The 22,961-nt window shown below is 36.3% G+C and overlaps 2 long non-coding RNA genes across 3 annotated transcripts in view; one reads left to right on the top strand and one right to left on the bottom strand.

Annotated features, from left to right (window-relative positions):
• LOC145737210 (uncharacterized) overlaps positions 1 to 22,961 on the top strand; it is a 299,466-nt gene that overhangs the window by 246,147 nt on the left and 30,358 nt on the right. The window lies entirely within an intron of this gene.
• On the bottom strand, positions 17,685 to 18,995 carry LOC145737014 (uncharacterized). Its single transcript, XR_014180186.1, has 3 exons — positions 18,644 to 18,995; positions 18,152 to 18,249; positions 17,685 to 18,063 (listed from the first exon to the last, which is right to left on the bottom strand). It is a non-coding gene; the product is annotated as an uncharacterized LOC145737014 (long non-coding RNA).

The following is a 22,961-nucleotide window of genomic DNA, read 5'->3' as shown; positions in this document are numbered from 1 at the left end:
TGACAATTAGGCAATTTCATACCTAACCTAAATAATCTCTGCTGATGCATCACTTGTATACATTACTAACAATTTTTTAAGGGTGGTTCAACTAACAAATTGGGCCTATTTCACAGATCTGTATCCTGTATATGCTGAATACTTCACTACTTTTCCATGTGGATGAGAAAATATAACTTTTACGAAGAAATTGACCTAAGCGAAGAACAAATTACCCACTAAGAAGATTGCAACATATCAATTAAGTTGAAGAGTGAAATTGTGTGCAATGGGTTCAACTACTTACATTAGAACAGTGAAGAAAAAAGCAAGTTTTAAGGTCAGTATATTGATTTTACTTAAATTAACATTTAAATGAAAACCAATGCAGTTTTCATAATTCTTTTATGTTTAACAATTATCAACTGCATTGCTCAACTTTGAGTTAATATGTATTATACAGTGTCTTTGTAAAGTAGGTACTGCATAAATTTGATGATATGGAAGGGACTTAAGCCTAGTTTATAAAAGAAAATTTAATTTTAGTAATATTATTAATATTAGTACTAAGAATAGAATCAATGTTTATGACCAAAGGAGTTTATAAAAAAAAAATATTTAAATTTACTATTAGTAATAACTGAATTCACTTAAAAACCAAATTTTGTATGGCTAATACTAAAATTAAATTATTTTGCCTTTTTTGGACCTGCAGTATGGTTAACCTGGCATTGACAGATTAATATTATCACAAAAGTGATAGTTCTTAGGTACATGATTTTATTAACTTTTTCGTTTTTGTTTTGGGTTCCGGCTTAAAGAAAAAGGATTGCGGTGACAAGTTACAACTTTTTATTTAATATTTACTATTTATGTACTAGAACTTATCAGTCTATATGTCATGTAATAATCTCCATAAACTTACCATTTATAATCACTTTCAATTTTTACAGTGAATACTAATACCTACTAATACTTAAACAAAATTTTGTTCTATAAAGTGGGCTTTACTTTTTGCAAAAACACTTGGAACCTTATTTTTATAGGATGTTTTGGATTCTACAAACAATTCTTAACATATTTCATGCAACATACTCAATACTGATATTCAATTGTTTTCAAATAAATGTCAAAAGCACTTTTCAAAATTATAGGTCCTACAACTTTTACTTAAAAAAATAAAAAAAATTAAAATCAGCTGTTCAAAATGAACTCCATCCACAATTTGACAATAACCCAGACGCTTTATTATCTTTTTACATTTTTTTTAAAAATGTCATGAAATTTTGACAACAAATATTCTTGGAAAATTATTGATTTCAAATTATCAATATTTGCAAGACAATTGTGGTACAAGTTGCATGGAACAATACTTAGAATTGTTTGTTTCTAGAATCCAAATTATACATACATTAATAAAGACATGTTGCCATTTAAAAGATCAAACATATATATATACAGGGTAATTCAAATTCGACCCTCACCATTGGGATCTCAGAAACCATAAGAGATACGAGAAAGTTTAAATTGGGGCAAAGTTGCGCAATTTAAAGCTCAACCAAGTGCTGTTTTAAAAATTTCGCTTTTCCGAGTACTTCCGAAGATATCCGAAAAAAACTGAAAATTTGACTTTTTGTTTTTATTTATTTCTAACCTTATTTGAAGAGATATCCCAAAACTAAAAGCATCTTTTCATTGCCACTTTTTCCTAGCTATTCGATGATGGATTCAAATTTGCCACACGACGTTTCGTTTTTGGTCAGTCATCATCAACTTTCTTTTTTCTTATGGGCGCCATATTGGATTTTTAGCCCACCAAATAGTGCGTTTTATTCTGATTTTAGTGATGTATAATAACTTATGATTTGATTGACAAATGACAAAATAATTCAATAAAAACTATTTTTACTTTAGTTATTGGCTTTGAGTTAATGGGCCGTTTTCTAAAATGTCATTATTTGACAGTACTTGTCAAACACGATAATTCGGACGATCATTAGAGCAAGTCAATCATAGTTAAAAATGTATCTAGATAAGAAACCCCTGCACAAAATGTTATTATTATTCAAGCATTGCTGAACTATTTAGGTTAATCGGAAGAAGAGATTTGTTAGCATTATCTCTAACTTAAACAGTTTATTTATGTTTCCAAGAGAAAGATCATCATTTTAGGAACTTTATTTTTTGCCAAATTTCAATTTTTTATAATGTTAAATGCAAGTTTAGTTATTTATACAGTAAGTGACTTAAACCATTTTTTATTCATTCATATTTATTCGAGTGAATAAACCGGTTTAAGTCACGTGTTTTATACAGTATTTTATTAAATTTCGACTTCTTATATTACAAAAAAACTAAAATGACAGTTCTATTAAATTTGCACCGCGCCCCGTAGATGTGACATTGATGTTTGTTTGTTTACATCTGTAAATAGGCGAAAGTCATTCAGGGTGATTTAATAGTCATTTATACAGCAAGTAACTTAAACCATTTTTTATTCACGAAAAGAACAATTAGGTCCACAAGCGTAGCGAGTGGCCTAACCTCTTCGAGTGAATAAACCGGTTTAAGTCAGGGGTACACATTTGTGGCTAAGTATGTTCAGGCCAATTGCGTGTGACAAGTAGTACCAAGTAATCTTCATAAAACGTCTCATTAACTCAAAGCTTACTAAGGTAAAATTAGTTTTTATTGAATTATTTTGTTATTTATGAAGCAAATCATAAGTTATTATACATCACTAAAATCCGAATAAAACGTACTATTTGGTGGGCTAAAAATCCAATATGGCGCCCATAAGAAAAAAGAAAGTTGATGATGACTGACAGAAAACGAAACGTCGTGTGGCAAATTTGAATCCATCATCAAATAGCTAGGAAAAAGTGGCAATGAGAAGATGCTTTTAGTTTTGGGATATCTCTTCAAATAAGGTTAGAAATAAATAAAAACAAAAAATCAATTTTTCAGTTTTTTCCGGATATCTTCGGAAGTACTCGGAAAATCAAAATTTTTAAAACAGCATTTGGTTGAGCTTTAAATTGCGCAACTTTGCCCCAATTTAAACTTTCTCGTATCTCTTATGGTTTCTGAGATCCCAATGGTGAGGGTCGAATTTGAATTACCCTGTATATATATATATATATATATATAGTGGATAGAGCTTTAGTTAAATAGAGGTAAAGTTGCGCATTTTATTGCTAAATAATTTGGTTAAAAAAAAATCAAAAAATTTTCATTACTTTGGGAGATATCCGACAAAAACCGAAAAAGTTTTCGGAAATCAATGGCACCTTCTGGAGGCACTTTTTTATGCTCCTCAAGAAAATAGTTTTAGTTTTCAGCTCCGACGTTTCGTTTTTTAGATACCATCATCAACTTACATTTTTCAAATACGGACCTAAACTTTTTATTTTGTTTTTTAGTAGCTACAGACCTTTCGAAAACAATGATATATCACACTTGTCAAAAAAATATGTCTAATGTATTACGTACTTGATACTTTAAGTATTTTAAATAAATTAAGCAATTGAAATTGATATGTTGTCATAATGAGTAAATAATTTACTTTGATATAATTTAATAATTAGGTTCATTGCTCCTTTGAAAAAAAGAAAAGTTTTGATGAAACAGCTTAAACTTTATTTTTAGTGTTAGAGCAAAACCTAATTCTTAAATCATGTCAAACTAAATTTTCTACTCATTATGACAACATATGAATTACAAAGGCATATTTAAAAAAAAAATAGGTACTTAAGTACAGCAGATATAATTTTTTGACAAGTGTGGCACATCATTAGTTTGAAGTGGTCTGTAGCTACTAAAAAACGAAATAAAAAGTTCAGGTCCGTATTGAAAAATTTAAGTTGATGATGGTATCTAAAAATCGAAACGTCGGAGCTGAAAACTGAAACCATTTTCTTAAAGAGCCTAAAAAGTGCCTCCAGAAGGTGCCATTGATTTTCCAAAATAATCAATAATAAAGTAGTAAAAAAATAAAATAGAAATTTGACTTTCGCTTTTTGTCGGATATCTCCGGAAGTAATAAAAAAAAATTTTTACCAAATTATTTAGCATTAAAATGCGCAACTTTGCCTTCATTTAACTAAAGCTCTTTTCGTTTTTTGGCAGTCATCATCAATTTTACAAAATAAAATTCAATTAAAACTAATTCTACTTTAGGTGGCTTTGAGTTAATGAGACGTTTTATGAAATGTCATTATTTGACAGTACTTGTCAAACACAAGAATTCGTACGATTATTAGAGCAAGTCAAGTTAAAAATGTATCTAGAAAAGAAACCGACGCACAAAATGTTATTATTATACAAGGATTGCTGCAGAATTTAGGTTAATCAGAAGAGATTTGGTAGCATCTCTAACTTAAACCGGTCATTTATGTTTCCAAGAGAAAGATCATCATTTTAGGAACTTCATTTTTTGGCAAATTGATTTTTTTTGTAATGTTAATTGCAAGTTTAAATAATTTAATATGGGATTTTGAAAAACATCAAATCAAGCTATGTTTTGGTTAAGTTTTAACTTAATAAAGTTATGTGGTGCTGTTGGCTTACTGATTACAGTTGGTTTGCTCTCATATTATTAACTTAGTACCAAATTTGTGTTGAAGCTTAAAATAATATTGCCTCATTTTTCCTCATTGTGTCTAAGTATGTTCAGGCCAATTGCGTGTGACAAGTACTACCAAGTAATCTTCATAAAACCTCTCATAACCTCAAAGCCAATAAAGGTAAAATTAGTTTTTATTCAATTGTTTTGTTATTTAGGAAGCAAATCATAACTGATTATACATCACTAAAATCAGCATAAAACGTACTATTTGGTGGATTAAAAATCCAATATGGCCCCCATAAGAAAAAAGAAAGTTGATGATGGCTGCCAAAAAACGTCGGCCGGCAAATATGAATCTATCATCGAATAGCTGGGAAAAAGTGGCAATGAAAAGATGCTTTTAGTTTTGGAATATCTCTTCAAATAAGGTTAGAAATAAATAAAATTAAAAATTAAAATTTTCAGTTTTTTTTAATATCTTCGGAAGTACTCGGAAAATCAAAATGTTTACTACTGCATTTGGTTGAGCTTTAAATGACGCAACTTTGCCCCAATTTAAACTTTCTCCCAATGGTGAGGGTCGAATTTGAATTACCTGTATAGCAAACTGGCATTACTTCTTGATGTATAATCGATGATTAAGATTTTTTGCAATTGTTAGAAAACACCATGTATGTACTGTTGTCTAAAGACATGTTTAAAGTAATAGTAATAATGAGGTATAGTCTGATTATTATAACTTTAGTTGCATGTCATAACAGAGGTGATTGTATTGCCAACCAAATTTACACAACATGACAATAACATTGCATAGATATGGAACACCGTTTTCCTCTTTAATGAGTTGAAGTGTAAAGTAATGTTTGCATGATCTGAAGTTTAAACCACACTATTGTCTGGTTACTTACATGATTATTTCAGGCAACTACTAAGCAAGGGCCGTTTTGACATACAAAAAAATGCCCTATAAATCAAATTTTTTTTAAGATTATTTTTTTATTAGACCTTGTTAACTTTTCTACATAATCGCCATTTAATTTCTAGCACCTTGACATACGGACAATAAAAGCTGTCTAAACTAGAGGATTGGCTTAATTAGTATATTAAGTGAGGCGGTCATTTCCGTAACGTGTGAGTGACAAATTATAAAATTTTCAGTAGGTAAAAAATATATTTTTTAATAAAATAGGTTTAATAGTATATTACACACCGAGGTGGGAAGAGTTTCATTACTGGAATGAAACTTCCTACCGAGGTTTGTATACTATTTTATTTACAACCATCATATTTCTATCGAAATTTACAATTTATTGTTTCATTCTGAACATATCTAAAATATTACATTTAACAAAAAACTACCAAGCAGGCATTTTTCTCAGAATAATCAATCAGGTATATTGTTACCGTAGCTATGTGGTAAACAACTCACCAATATAAATAAATGTCAGATAAAGTCGGATCGATATTCAGTTCGCAAATAATAAATTGAGAAAAATGTCCTGGATTACAACTCGAATTGTATGCATTCTAACGGTTATAATGCCTATAATACAAGAAATAGCAAGAAATCAACCAATTGGGCACAATACAATAGCTAATTATTCCCAAAAAATTGCTACTTTTATGAATTTAGAGAACTTGAAAGGCTTTACAGGCCACGCTCTAAGAAGAACCGCCGCTACGTTACTTGCCAACAGTGGAGCAAATGTACTCCAATTAAAAAGGCTGGGAGGTTGGAAATCTAGTACTGTGGCAGAAGGTTATGTGGATAGCTTAATGGAGAATAAAACCAAAACTGCCGTTATGCTGTCCCAACGTGCCATGTCTTCTGAAGCTGTTGCAAGTAGTTTATAGGCATTATAATTTATTAGAATGCATACAATTCGAGTTGTAATCCTGGACATTTTTCTCAATTTATTATTTGCGAACTGAATATCGATCCGACTTTATCTGACATTAAACAATTTTGATTCAATCATCATTTTTTTTTTTCAAAAATATTAACAATCACACAATTTTAGAGGGCGGGAAGTAGAGGTGCGCAATATGATACTTCCTAACCTTCAATGACGTTAGTAATGACAGCATTACATATATGGTTGTAAATAAAGGTATTATATTACCACGACTAACGTGACGTGTTGAATTGAATGCAAGTTTACTGCCTGGGATCTCGTTTCAGTGTGAAATAAAACACATAGTTGCACACCATTAAATTTTATTAAATAAGTTCCTTAACCTAAACAACTCATAACTTACTAACTAATAAAATAAGCGGTTTACTAATCTCATAAAAACGTTACTAACTTCCAATAAAATCATAATTAAATAGGTGTAAGATCAATACACAAAAATAAAGTACAATAGTAATATTTACACTTCTAATGAAGATAGAATCTTGGAGAGAGGCTTGTCACTTGTAGCGCCATTTTCCGAGTTTCTGCTCGGCAAAGCAGGACTGACTAAAATGATCCCCTCTCTGGGATATAACTTCGTTCTTATAACATGCCAAACACTGGTTCCACCGATGAGAAGCTTCCAGACTTAGTCTCCTTTAGCCGACCAGTCGTGACAACCTTTCGACCCTCGCTATTTCGCATAATTTACAACCCAGCATCCGGTTATACTTCGGTTCATAGTTTAGCTATTGCATCATAAGTGCAGGTGCATTTTAACCGCATTCCACATTTTTTAATGTTTCCGTTCAAGTGAAATAAATTTGATTTATTTCTATCGTGACAATATAATACAGACATAACGTAAAAGATCGATAAACAAAGGCTAGTTAAAAAATAGTCTAAAGGCAAAACGCTGTAAGGGTCAGAGTTTTGAACTGCTGTTTCCTATGGTCGAAATTCTTTTCAAGATAAATTTGGACACCCAGGTGATCCGAATTTCTCTTAAAAAAGTTTCTTAGCTTTACTGTCCAGAACGGGGAGCATTTGTTCGATCTCATTTTTTACGAAATACTAAAGTGAGTTTTAGTTTTTTGACGCTGCATCGTTTTAAAGCTAATGCTACTTCAGGTTTGAGTACATTGGTCTGATTCCATCCAGCAACCTCACTATGTCCTTAAGCCACCATCACAATACCGAATTTACCTTTCGTTGTTGAAGTTGCCTAGCTTTTGAAATTTGTTTGTATTGAGTTTTACAGCGCGTCGTCGGTTTTTGAACTATGGTACAAACATTTGATTTTTTTTAATGGAAACACTTTATGATTTTAAGTGAAAGCAAAACTCAGAGTCGATCTCCACAAATATATATTAATAATAAGTTGTTATCTGCCTAACATGTTTCGGGTGTATTCAGACACCCATCTTCAGAGGCTTAACTAGATCACTAGTCTGCTGGCTGTCATTCTACAAGGGGGGACAGCTGAACCCAGATGTACTAAGGTGGTTTTTTTATTCTACACGGGGGAAAAAAACCTTGATCAAAAAACCCAGTTCTGGTTCTGAGGTGACAGGTTGCTTGGTTTTTTATTCTCGAAGGGGAAAAAAACTTAATCGAAACCCAGTGTTGATGTCAAAGAGATGAAGTTAGTTGCTTGCCACCTTAGTACATCTGGGTTCAGCTGTCCCCCCTTGTAGAATGACAGCCAGCAGACTAGTGATCTAGTTAAGCCTCTGAAGATGGGTGTCTGAATACACCCGAAACATGTTCGGCAGATAACAACTTATTATTAATACATATTTGTGGAGATCGACTCTGAGTTTTGCTTTCACTTACACTCACTACTCCACTGCGTGCATATGGACTACTACTTTTCGACTTTATGATTTAATAACCGCGAATATTTTTTGTTACTATTAAAAATTCCATTGTTGAACTGGCGCTTTAACGGAATCTAGGAACTGATATGATGTGGTATAGTGAAGTTTTGTTTTTTTTTGGGACGCTATTAATACGTTCCAACTCATAGACTTGAGTACAGATGTCACCAGATATTGCATGGGTTTTGTTCTTTGGTTACCAAGCCTCTATGGCCTGATGAGCCGTACGGCGAAACGCATCAGAGGATTGGGATTAATAAACAAAAAATAAAATCTTACCATTTTTGTGGTACGTTGTGAGTTAAGCGTAAAACTGTCAAACGCAGATTTTTATAGATGTTTTATTTATAAAATAATCACTTTTTAAAAATCGCAGAAGCAAGTGTTTGTTTTGCAAGCTTTGAAGTTGGTTTCAAAATACATACTAAAATTAATATTAATTTTTTGTTCCAGATATTGTCCCGGTGCTGAGAAGCAAAGCTAGTCGTCCAGGTGAAGAGTGGAATTCCTATTTTTTTATTAATAAATTGAAGATGGAGGCGGGGGTTGTGGGTAGTTTTATTTGCTTTATTGTTCTGCCATATGCAGCATTGAGCAATTACCGAGAACATATATTTTAGTTCCACATTAATGAAAACGTATTACTACTGTTACGTAATTTATTGATTCGACATCTTCACAATATTTGGCTCAAGAATTTTCATTTAATGTCCGAATAAATGGCGAAGTATTAGGAAAAGTGTCATTCTTTTTAATGTCAATCTACGCATGGCGAACTGAGTAACTGTGCAGAAGTTGACATTGGGAGTGAACATAGACCAGCAATCAGCCATTTATATCTATCAAACGTACGATTTACTTTTCAACTGATTGACATTCTGCAGCAAAATCAATCGAGGAATACATACGATTGCCACCTTTTTTATAAAAGAAAATCGTCTCTTGGAAAATAGGGGAGCAAAAAAACAGTAAACGAAAATTTTTCGAGAGGTTAATAGGTACTTAGGTGATTTTTTCAATCGCTTTTTTATGCAAGATAATTAAAAACACACAAAAAATTTATAAATCCCAATTAAAACTTAAACTTTATTAAAGAACGAACTCTAAAACTTAACTAATTGCATATTATGTCAACATTTACAATAGTATTTTGTATTAAATTTTACAGACTTCCACATTTTTGACAAAGTGCACCACTTGTCTGCGGCAGAAATATCATCGTTTATGAAAGACGGAGATGCCTTTTTCGAGCCTGTTTCAATTGTTCAAGCCTTCCACCTGGTTTTCATTAAACCATTCCATTAATTGGAAAATAATACACATTCCTTGTTGTAGCGTGCTGTTGAATCCAAAGGTGACAGAACCAGTTTGTTGTTACACCTAATGTTACTTAGAAGCCTATTTTGACGTTCTGCTTTTTCAGGTGATATATATTCAATAATACGAGGACGTTTAGGTTTCCACTCACGGCCTGTTGGAGTTCTTTCTAAATCTGAAATTATATTAACTCGTTTGCCTTTTCCTTTTCCGTTATCACTGTCGGACATTGACGGATATAAAATTATACCACTTGCTTTTTCAGTAAGGTGTTTTATGCCAAGACCGGCAAAGCCTATAGCTGAATGCCAATTTCCTTTTAAAGCACTTTTGCCAAAACTAGATATGGCTACACGATCAGCTTCATAGATATCTTCTTTGGTTTTAGCAGTTTCGTACGCTTTATCGTGTTCGTATGCTATCTCGTCGTCGGAGTCAATAGGTTCACCATTATTAACAGAATTACCGGGACCAAGATATTTATGTCCCGGGAATAAAAACATACTGATACCCAATACCCAAGATTATTTATTTATACCAAACCAAACAAGATAAAAATAAGTATATATAATAAAACATAAGAATAAGTAAACATGATAAAACTAATTAATCAAATTGTAATTGCGAAATATGTCAATTAACGCAAGTGGATTAGGAGGTTGTTTTGTATCGTCTGATAACCCAATGTCACGCCAATCATATCTTATCATCCGTACTCGAAATGCTTCAGTCCACGGGATGTGACGTCGGTTGGCTGTGATTATCACGGGTGTTTTCGTGATCACTTGAGTATCCTGGTACTTGATATTTGCAGCACACGGGTCACCTCCAAGTATTTTTTTAGCATCTTCCAATTTTGATTGTTCACATTGAGCTTCATTCCAATGTAATATACGTTGATTATAAGCGGATTGTAAGGGAAAATTATTTTGACGAGTAAAGTTTTCAATATGTCCAACTGCCAAAAAAAAATCACATATAAAATTTGTAAAAAATGTTTTACCACATGAAGGTGGACCAATAATTTCGAAAGTATTAACTTTTCCATAGTTGCGATCTAATATTTTGTATATTGTTTCCCAAAAGTCTTGTTTTCCATCCATTTCATCAATATTATCACAAGCCCAAATATCACTCATCTGTTTGGTTATTAAATTTTCTATTTCCATCACAGAATCGTCAATCGATAAATAATGATCATCTATTTGACCATTAAGACATTGAAACCATGGTTGGCAATTCTCATACAATTTTACATAATCAGCAATTGTCCAATGGGATATTTTGGCACGAATAGTAGTTAGTACTTGTTGGTATGTTCTGTCACTAACGCCTCGATATTTATATGGTGATGCCAGCCAATACACCGTTTTACATGCATTTTGTAAAGGTGCTACAGGATGTTTCATAATAAAAGTTTCTATTTTCGCGGCAGTACTGTAGTCTTTAGGTCCGTTTGTTGCATTAGTTCCTCGCTTAACTCGTCTATGAGTTCCATCACCTTCTTCATCTGAATCGGGGAAAGGCCGCTTTTGATTCGGTGCGTCGCCGTCCTCCACCTGTTCTGCGTGTCCTTCGAGTATCTCTGGTAATCGTTCGTGAAAAATAAATTTAATTCCATGTAATGCGTCTGCATAGGTTTCTCCGCTGAATAGGTATTGTAACTGTCTTCCGTTTGAACAGTAATACTCGAGGAGACGTTGCCAGTCGATGGCAGTAATCGAGGTAAGGAGAGTAGTTTTGAGATACCGCTTACCTCTCCCGTCTGGTTTGTAGCAACGGCAGCAATACCAGTTCCACGGACAAGCGTGGAAGATGTGGTAGTGAGGAAAGGGTTCGTCATGTTTGCTAATGCCGTATATGGTTCCTTTTTGACGCAGCATTGTTGATATCTTAGCAATTTTTTTTCCAAACTCAGACAAAGACTCATCTCCCAACCTAAGGGATTCTCTAACCAATCGAGTTTGTCCTTTTCTTGTAGCATGCTTAACCAAGCTGTCCACGACTCGGTCTCCCAAAATCTCATGTTGCAAAGTAGCTCGTTCTCCGAATCGGTTAACGTTTCGATGAACACTAACTTGTCCATCATCTCCAATTCTTCCAGTGTTGTCATTTGGTATTTCAGCTTCTGCCCCAAAACTCGAATCCAATTCTGGATCTGGGGAGCGGTAGCCCGCTTCGATGAGGTTGCGTCTTCCCTCTTCCTCTTGTTGGACATTGCCGTAGAATTGGTCGACATCTTGACTAAGAATTAAGTCACTATGCACTGATCCTATTTCACTCTCGTTACCACTTATATATGCACTATCAGTAATTTCGATGTCGCTCATACTACTTCAACTCAAAGACTGACTGCTTATCTCGCGGCGGAACCAACAATCCTGATTACTTGGTCAATGAAAACCTCGTTTTCATTCCCAGCAGCAGCAGCAGCAGCCGGTATATATATGAATATTGGCGGGAAAGATAAGCCTTATCAGAGGAGGCGGAGTCAAAGTGGGGAAAGGGGAAGGGACACTGCTTTGCCACAAACTGTCCCAACATTTCACTTTGCCTTCCTTTCTTGGAACCTTGAAGCAGCTGGTGGATTTTCTTTGCTTAGAGCACTTTTTATTTCCTTTAAGGAGCTAGTAGCTGTTTCAATCAGTTCATTTTCGTAGTCGGCTCTTTTCCTTTTTGCACTTTTGGGAGCACTTGAAGGGGTCATCAGGGTCACATTTCTTGATGAGGATGATATTTTTCATTTCTTAAAAAAAAAAAAAATATATTTAAAAAAATGTATTCAATTACATACAGTAAAATCTAAACCTCAACCACAGTGAGTGTCATAAACCAAAAAAGCGGTATTACGTACCGATATTGATGGAGTAAAAATGTGCATTTTTTGAATTTGAATATTGTCATTTTTCTAAAACAATTAAAAGGTCATATAAAAAAGTAATTCTAATGTCTGTGTTATTGTTAGCTCGAAAGAATTTTGTTGATTCTCAAAATCAGTTTCAATGACATGAAATTCTGTTACATCTTGTATTGAATCAATCACTTCTTCCACTTCTGTCTCTGATATAGAAAACTGTGTATCCCCAGGAAATTCTGGGCTGCTCATAGGTAAACTAATTGAATCCACTGATTGTCTTGGAGTACAGTGCTCGACAATAAACATCATTGCCTCAAAGTACCAAATATTGGGCTTGCATACCTTAAAATTGAAAAGTAAAATTATTAAAATCATAATCAATGACTATAATTTTTGTATAATAAGAGTGTCATAGAAGTATATGGCATAATTTCAGTAGTATTATCAATATACTCATATATGTACATACCTCATCTCCAGCCATGCCACTATGAAAACCATTGATGTATTTCCTATATTGGCAAAGAAAATTGGTCCTCAGGTTGTTGAATTTGTTTTTAATTTCCACTATGGTGGTCCCTGGACAAATTTTGCACATTTCCGTGCAAATAGTTGAAAGTGCTTCTGTTCGGGCATGCTTGTTTTTGTAGTGTTTGTCTTTCACGGCATACAAACATGCATGTTTTTGATACAAGTCAATTAGCTGTTGGACTTGATTCTTAGACCACGACATATTTTAGCACAGAGGTATGAAAAACGACTTCAAAACAACTCAATAATAAATATCACAAACAAAATGACACCGGGGATAGAAATAACTAAATAACACATAACCAACGCTCACTAACCTTAAACTTCATACTTTCGCGCCAATTCAGGAAGTTTTCTTCCAATAAAATAGAACTTGTTCTATTTATTAGTCGAAAATGCGGTTGAATCTGCGCGCGCAACAATTGTACTAAGTTCAGTACTAAAATAAGTCTGGTGTCATACGGCTCTTACTTAGTAAAACTAAATTTTTTAAATAATTATAATTGAATATTGTATTTTTTAGGTTTTTAGCTACGGGAAACTCATTTAAAAGCCTGGCATTTTCTTTTCGAATGGGAGCAACCACTGTTGCAATAATTGTGAAGGAAATAACGACTTTATTATGGGACTGTTTGCAACCTCTGCATATGAAGACACCCACCGAAGAAACTTTTAAGAACATAGCAAAAAATTTCAATGAAAAATGGCAGTTTCCACACTGCATTGGTGCCATAGACGGGAAGCACATTCGAGTAAAGTGTCCTACGCACTCAGGAACAATGTTTTTCAATTACAAATCTTATTTTTCTATCGTACTGCAAGCAGTTAGCGATGCCAATTGTAGATTTACTTGTATTGAAGTTGGAGCATACGGAAAGCAAAGCGACGGAGGAACGTTTCGGAATTCGCAACTTTACAAGTTAATGGAGAAAAAAAAACTAAACATCCCAGATGAAAGTCTGCTTCCACAATCCGATATTAAAGCCCCTTTTGTATTTATTGGCGATGAAGCATATCCCTTATTAAAAAACTTGATGAAGCCATTTCCAAGAAACCATCTCACCGATGACAACGAATTATTTAATAAGAGGTTGTCAAGAGCACGTAAGACGGTTGAATGCAGTTTTGGAATTTTGACAATGAAATGGAGAATATTGTGCAAAGCTATTGAAACACATCCTGACACAGCTGATATCATTATTAAAGCTGTTTGTATTCTTCATAACACCATAATTGACAGAGAAAACATAGTAAATAACATTGAGACTGAGGCACCAACGGATAGTGCAATACTTCCTGATATTGAAGCAACAAGAAGAAACAATCGCGCATCAGTGGAGTCTGTTGCAGTCAGAAATGCTTTCAAAGAATACTTCCGGAGGAGACCATAAACCTAGGATGTAATTACAGTAATATTTACAGATATTAGGCACTAAAATTGGTACGGTAGCGCAAGCTCATTTTTATCATTTTCAGTAGTAGTCAGTAGTAGTATTCTGTGTTTCCATGGAAAACTTGTAATTAACAACATTAATTAACTAATACATATTAATGTAATACAACATTAATAAACTAGTACATTATCCTAACCTTACAACTAGTTAAAACCGATAATTCCCGTAAATTTTCCGAAATATAAAAGTTTTTCAAATTTTGCCCAACTTAATCTCTTCCTCTCCACTTACTGGTTATTTTACAATTCGTTGCAACCTCTGTACAGCACTTATCTAGAACGTATCTATTATGGTGAGATTTATGACGCTGATCCCAAATTGGAGGCTTTCGGTAAATCTCGCTGATTAATAAATCTTTATCCATAATAAAACTTTACACACCAACGCTCGAAAAAATAAATGAATACACCGACTGCTACTTGTTGACAACTTCTTGTAGTCTGGAAAAATCCGCGCACTGTGGTGTGTGACCTTCAGCGGACCAATCACAGAGCGAGTTCCAGGCAGCTGCCTGCTAAAAAACAAAACATTTTGTTCTTGGAGTCGCGGCGAGGTGAAAGGCTAGGTGCATTACTCCAGTATGTTTTTCCTAATTCGTTTCAATGGTATTGTTTCATAGTCGCCGTGCGGCGAGCAGCGCGGCGAGATGAACTACTCCAGTATGTTTGTACCCTTAATCACATAGTCGAGGAAACATTGTTAAAGTAACAGATACTGCTGCGGAAACAGTTGAATATCGATACAGACATTTTACATCAATTAGGCCTAAAATTTGACGTAGAATGCAAATATCGGATAAAAAGTTGGTCATTGTGTTTAAAAAAACATAAGTTTGGTTCGTGAAAATCCATTAATTCAAAAGATGGACTTATTGACTTAAAAACATAGGAATATTCGAGGATTGCGAAATATTAAGCGCACGAGGCAAGGTCACACCATGATGCACCGAGTGCATCATATCGGTGATGAATCACCACCACCTGCTTTCTTCTTTTTGTCATTTTCCTCACGCCTCTTCCTAGCTTCTTCATATACTTCTTGTTCTTCTTCTCTAGACAAGAACGCAAACTCTTCAAATTCAGGTGACGGATTCTCAACGTCTTGCATTCGAACAAATGGCTCAACTTGTGTGGTAGATCGATAAATCTTTACTGTATTATTGTCAATTCCAGATTTGGCTAGCTTTCCAGGTCCACTCATCACAGCTAAAAACCTCCTTGCTTTTCTTCCTCCTTCACAATGAATTTTGTTCTTCCCTACCATAACTAAACATTCAACGTCAGAAAAATAAACGCTGTTTTCGCTGTCTAACATCAGATAATTCTCTATGTCTCTAACGTTTCCCGGACTGAACTCTATTTCTTCGATCCTTCCATCCGACAAAGTGAGTTTGAAATTCTTAGGATAGCTTGTAGTAAAGCCGCAGCGCACAATCACGGAGAAGAATGTTCTCTTTACGGTCGCCATGATTTTTTTTAAATTTTAAATGATTTTTTTGTAAAAATATAGTCGACATCAATTATATCAGTAACATGAGACGATTACAAGGCAATATACAACTCATAGCAGCAGGAGGTTATACAGTTCAACCTCTCGGCAATTCTGAGGTAATTATAAAAGTTAATGGCACAATTATTTCCGTTGAGGCACTAGTGGTGCAAAATTTATCAAAAGCCTTAATTTTGGGACATAACTTCTTGGCCAGTAAAAAATCATTAATTGACTATAATACCAATACTGTGACATTGTACCATGAACTTGACGCATTGATTTTGCATTTTGAAAAAATTGAACAAATGGAAGATACTAATAAGGTATTTGCAAACGTCGAGGTTGAGTCAACCGCGCGAAGTTTTAAGGTTACACTTGCAACCGATTACATGGTCAAGGTTGGTCGCGAGATAACGGTACGACTAAACTGCGCCTTATCTCCGCACGAGTTCACAAAGTACTGCTTTATCGAGAACGATAAATACCTATGACCAAGAGGATTGATTTGTTCAAATATTTTTGTAATAAATGACAAATGGTACATCAAAATTAACAATATGAATTTTAAAGAAGTGTTCATATTAAAAAATACCACAATCGGTTGTTTAGGGAAAAATATAGTAATGGATATAACAAAAATTCCAGTTCATTGTATTGATGAAACTGAAGATGATGAAGAAATGATTACCATGAATGACCATAATCTAAGTAATATAACGAACCCAGAATTGTGTAACAAATTGCAGACATTACTTTCAGAATATAGTGATGTTTTTTCAAAAACACCAAAATATATGGGAAAAACCGATGTCATTGAACATGAAATTGATGTAGGGAATGCTAAACCTATAAAACAGAAACCTTACAGAGTAGCACAAAAAGAAAGAGAGATAATAGATGAGCAGATAAGAGAAATAATAAGGCAAAGTAACTCGTCCTGGGCAAGTCCCGTCGTATTAGTAAAGAAAAAGTCTGGACAGACACGATTTTGCGTGGATTATCGCAAGTTAAACGATGTGACAGTAAAAAATTCGTGGTCAGGATCTAATATTGAGGATATTTTGACTTACTTAGGAAACGCCCAATATTTCTCACCGTTAGACATGTATTCAGGTTATTGGCAAGTCAAAGTAAAAGAAGAAAGTAAGCCACTTACTACCTTTACAGCGCCAGGTCACGGATTATGGGAATTTAATGTAATGCCTTTTGGGTTGTGCAATGCTCCGGCAACATTTCAACAGTTAGGTGATGTAGTGTTTAGAGATTTAAAATGGAAAGAAGTTTTAATTTACATGGACGACATTATAATTTTTTCATAGGGAAGTATTAACAATTAATTACTAGCCTTCGTGCGAGGAATTCAAAAATGAGATTAAAAACAGACTTCCATTTGAAAATCAAAAGTTGGTGTTTATTCTGACTGATCTGGCAACACCGCAAAGTTCAAAATATTTTAAATAGAGAGATTGGACCCAACCTAGGCTACACTCGAAATTTCAACAAAAAATATTGAGTTGTTCTCTAGATACTTCTAATTAACCATCACCGTGAATCACCCTATATAGTATATTATTCCTAGAAAAAATAAGTTTCAAAATTGTTGCTGTTCTGGTGGCTGTAACGAGTTGGCAGTAAATAAAGCAAACATGGTATTTTCAAACAATTTTATTCTTAACTTAGTATTTTCCTTAGGAGGGCTACAACTAATTGGTCTGCAAAAAGAAGAAAATAGTTATTATTTAAAAAATATATGCTTTATTGCTGAAAGCTTACTATTGGTAAGTCGAAGGCCACCTCCACGGCCTCGCCCACCTCCACGGCCTCCTCGCCCACCTCCACGGCCTCTTCGCCCACCTCCACGGCCTCCTCGCCCACCTCCACGGCCTCCTCGCCCACGCCCACGGCTCCGGCCCCAACCTCCCCAGCCTGCATTGCCAGATGCACCTGCAGGGCCGCTAACACCTGCAGGGCCGCTAAGTGCAGGGCCACTAGCACCTGCAAGTGGCCCTGCACTTGCAGGTGCAGGGAGGCACGCTGGCCTGTTGACCAGGCTCGGGCCGCTGCGGGCGTGGTTGTTCCTCCACCATCGAATCTGCAAAAAAAAAAAAAATACAAATTTTTCCGATTTATTTAAGTTTTGGTGGTGCGATAAATTTGTTGTAAATGTTAATTCTACATACCATCGGACAACAAAAGGTCCTCCTCCTCTTCAGGGATGGATGCCAGATTAAATTCTGGCATCATCCCTTCACCCCCATTCCCATTATTATTTTCGCTCCTGAAACAATTTGGTAATGTAATTGAAAAGCGGGTAATTTAAACAACCAACAATGTAGTCTAGTCTAGTGATCGACCGATATGAAATTTTGGACCCATACTGTTTTTCCTTCCCAAAATTGGTAGCTTTTAATTCTTTATAAAAAAATGTCGGCCCCGCGAGGCAGATATTTTATACATATATCGGCCGCTATATCGGTATCGGTATCGGTCGATCACTACTAGTCTAATTTTACTAAATTAAACGCTGGGCAATTAAAACATATCGCTTAAACTTCAAAATATTTTAACTGAAATTTCTTTGAAAGAAATCTAGCGGTTTCTTTCAATTTGCCAGCAATTTAGTTACTTAACACCAGATATCATGGATGCTAGACCAGTATTTAATTACTTACATTTTTCCAGCAACCAACCGCTCACTCCACCAAACCAAATAGAAATGAATGCACTATCCAGCAAAATAACTGACGCCGGACAAAATTGGAATGGTCGAAACTTTAAAATAAACAAAGACAAAAGACAAAAATTATAAGAAAGACGAAGAACGAACATTTTTGACCGTTACACAAAGCGTGCCGACTTTTTTGTCGGCAAATTAATCCGTGCTTTCCGCGAATTTTTTAAATCTGAATATCGTATGCGCTGGCTTGCTAGAGTAGTGAATTCAAAATTGCCGCCCTCTGACGGGGTGTAAGGAGTTGTCACTACCCTCTAAAGATACATCATTATGAGCCCTATAAATGTACCAAAGGGGGTTGTGATACTATGATTAGTTTTGGATTAATTTGAATTTGAATGTCATATGCGCTGGCTTGCTAGACTAGGGAATTCCAAATTGCCGCCCTCTGACGGGGTGTAAGGAGTTGTCACTACCCTCTAAAGATACGTCATTATGAGTCCTATAAATGTACCAAAGGGAATTTTGTCATATTATTATTATTATTAGGAATAGTATTGTTACGGTTTTCCCGTGAGTTCACACAAAGTCAATTTAACTCAACAATTAATAAATTTATTTACACTTCAAAACACTCCGTACAATAATTAACACAGCTACTAAAAAAACACTACTACAATTCCACAATTACTTCGCTATTTAAACTTTACCGCGTTCCCAAATAAACTACTACTACGGTTGACACCGCGTCTTTTATATTCGCAAACCACGTTCTAGAATGACCGCGAAACGCTTCGCGGGTTGCCTTGACCATTCAAGAATTTTCCAGGTAGCGCTTCCTAACTGTGGCCTACTTTAATACGCGCCCGGCCAGATATTGCGGCGCATCGGTTTCATCCCGAAGCGAGCGCCCGTTAAGAAGTATCGAGCATAGTAGGCCCAGACCGTAACACTGCCCCCCTCTTAAAGCTGATCGTCCCGATCCGCTTCATCTAATCCCTGGTATTTCTTGAGTCTGTCCAGATGGACAATTTTCATCTTGCCTTTGGGGCTGCGTTGGACTCTGTACACGACGTCGTTTAACCTTTTTACCACATTGTAAGGTCCCTCCCAAACAGGTGTTAATTTCGGTGATTTGCCTTTCTTCCTCTGAGGGTTAAACAACCAAACTTTATCATCCTTCTGGAACCCTCCCGAATTGGCCCTCAGATCATAACGAGCTTTCATCTTGTCGCTAGCTAGATTCAAACTTTCCCTGACCAGATCATGGATGTTCAGTAATCTGTCTTGCAACTCGTCAACGTAGTTCTCAATGTTCGTGCTTTGGCCTGTTGGAGATCCGAACACCACATCACATGGAAGTCGCAGTTCTCGACCAAACAGAACTTTAGATGGTGACTGTCCCGTTGAGTTGTGGACTGCTGCTCTATAAGCCATCAAAAAGAGCGGAATATGCTGGTCCCAATCTTTCTGATGCTGATCAACAACCTTTGAGAGATGTTGCTCTATGGTCTTATTAAATCTCTCGACCATGCCATCCGACTGAGGATGAAGCGGCGTTGTTCGGGTCTTCCTAATGCCTAGCAGGTCACAGAGCCTCTGAAAGAGCTTGGACTCAAAGTTTCGTCCCTGATCAGAGTGTAACTCCAACGGCACACCAAATCTACTGAAGACATTTTCGACGAGAATATCAGCGACTGTGCTGGCTTCTTGATTTGGAATCGCAAACACCTCAGGCCATTTGCTAAAGTAATCCATGGCAACAAGAATGTACTTGTTGCCTCTGTTGGTCTCAGGAAAAGGCCCAGCGACGTCTATGGCTAAACGTTCGAACGGCAATCCTACGTTGTACTGCTTCATAGGTCCCCGGGATCTCGTCTGTGGTCCGTGGCTAGCTGCACAAATGGGACATTGTCGACACCATGATTTCACGTCTTGGCAGTAGTTCACCCAGTAAAAGCGTTGCCGGATTTTGTCCAAAGTCTTATTTACTCCCAAATGAGCACCAGTCTTTCCATTGTGCATTTCCTCCAGTACGTGGTCGACCCTTCCTCTGGGAACTACCAGCTGCTTCCTTATCTCTTTTCCATCGGCACTCTCCCAAGCTCTTTTTAGCAAGCCGCCTTCAACCACAAGCGAGTCCCACTGAGCCCAAAGTGCTTTGAACGTCAGGCCTTTGCTAGAGATTTCTTGCCATGTTGGTCTTGGCTCGCTTTGTTCCTTTCTCAACAACAATGGGCCTATGTCACTGTCTTCTAGTTGATCCTTCCTAATCTCATCGGGACTCCATTCATCATCGGTCTTCAGCTGAACCATTCTGATGGACACAACTCCTTCACGTTGTTCCGTTTTCTGGCAATGTTTGCAATCTTCGGCGCAAGGTCTTCTTGATAGAGCATCTGCGTTATTATGCAGCTTTCCGGGTCGATGCTTGATGTTGAAATTATACTGCTGGAGTTTTTCAAGCCATCTTGCTACTTGTCCTTCCGGTTGTTTCATTCCGAGGAGCCACTTGAGTGCCGCATGGTCAGTCCTTATCAAAAATTCCTGTCCGTACAAGTACTTGTGAAAGTGATCGACTGATTTTACTATTGCCAGTAGCTCTTTTCTCGTTACACAGTAGTTCCGTTCTGCTTTGGTAAGTTTCCTACTGAAGTATTCTATAACATGTTCTTCTCCGTTTTGGATTTGAGACAATACAGCTCCAATACCAGAATTACTGGCATCTGTGTCTAAAATGAACTTTCCTTTTGGTTGTGGATAACTGAGGATGGGACTGGAGCAAAGTGATGCCTTTAACCTTCTGAACGCCTGATCACATTGGGTATTCCAACAGTAGGGTGTTTTGTCCTCAGTAAGTTGATGTAGCGGAGCTGCGATGTTGGCAAATCCTTCCACAAACCGTCTGTAGTAGGTGGCAAGTCCTAGAAAACTTCTGAGTTCGTGTTTATCCTTTGGTACTGGCCATTCTCTAATTGCTTGGATCTTCTTGTCGTCCGTCTGGATTCCGTCGACCGTCACCACATGCCCAAGGAATTCGACTTGCTTTTGGAAGAACCAACACTTTTTGGCGTTCAATCGAAGATGGGCACCACCTATTCTAGCAAATACTTCTTGCAAGTTGTCCAGATGTTCTTCAAAAGTTTTTCCCATCACCATGATATCGTCCAGATAAACCAAGCAAGTCTTCCAGTTAAGGCCACGAAGCACAATTTCCATTAGTCTTTCAAACGTAGCAGGCGCATTACAAAGTCCGAAGGGCATCACATTGAATTGGTACAGCCCATTTCCAGCAGAAAAAGCAGTCTTCTCCTTATCTTGCTCCTCAATTCCAACTTGCCAGTACCCACTCTTCAAATCTAAAGTAGAAAACCAACAGGATCCTGCCAAAGTCGTCAGTGTGTCGTCAATACGGGGAAGTGGATAGCTGTCCTTTTTGGTCACGTCATTCAGTTTTCGGTAATCTACACAAAATCTGCTTGATCCATCTTTCTTAGTGACCAGAACAACAGGTGATGACCAAGGGCTGCAGGATTCTTCTATAACTCCGTCGTCAAGCATCCTGTCCACTAATACCTGCACTTCCTGTTGTTTGGCTATTGGTAGTCTCCTAGGTGGTTGTCGAATCGGTTGTGCATTGCCGGTGTTAATTCGGTGTTTTACAATGGTAGTTTTTCCCATATTATTCGGTGTTCCAAATATGCTACCATGGTCCAAAATCAGTTTCCGAGCCTTCTTCAGTTGTGGTGTTGACAGATGTTTCCAGGTCTTTTCAAGTTCATTTAAGAGCTTGTTTTCCCCCAACTGCTCCTCCTGTTCTGGTAACCCATCGCAATTGGTTATTTTGACTACAGGCTCGAATACCGCAATAATTTCGCCTTTGTTGATTTTTACGTCGTCTGAAAAAATGTTTGCAACTCTTATTGGGACTTCACTTCCTCCATTTACAAGTGATTTCCCAATGAGGCATCTTCCTGGTCGGTCCGGGTTTCGTACAAGTCCAACACAGCTCCCAGAATTCTGCTCCAATTGTCCAATAATTATTTGCTCGGAATTGCCGCTTATTTTTACTGTCTGAGATGCCAAAACATAAATGGGTGACTCACAGCGGTGACTGGTTGACAGGATGAACTCTTCACTTCCAAACCTTAGGATATTTTGCTCGGGATCAAAAGAAAATCCATGTTGACGAATCAGGTCCATTCCCAGAATAAATTCATCTTCAATATCCGCTACTAACACAGTGTGGTAAAACGTAATCCTTCCAAGGCAAATCTTGACTGTTATTTCTCCTAAAACTTTAGCCGATTCTCCAG

This window comes from Ips typographus, linkage group LG13 (assembly GCF_016097725.1).
Source record: "Ips typographus isolate SLU linkage group LG13, UJ_Ityp_2.0, whole genome shotgun sequence".
NCBI lineage: Eukaryota > Metazoa > Arthropoda > Insecta > Coleoptera > Curculionidae > Ips > Ips typographus.
The sequence above is the reverse complement of the archived record's forward strand: the minus strand, read 5'-3'. Positions and strand labels throughout refer to the sequence as shown.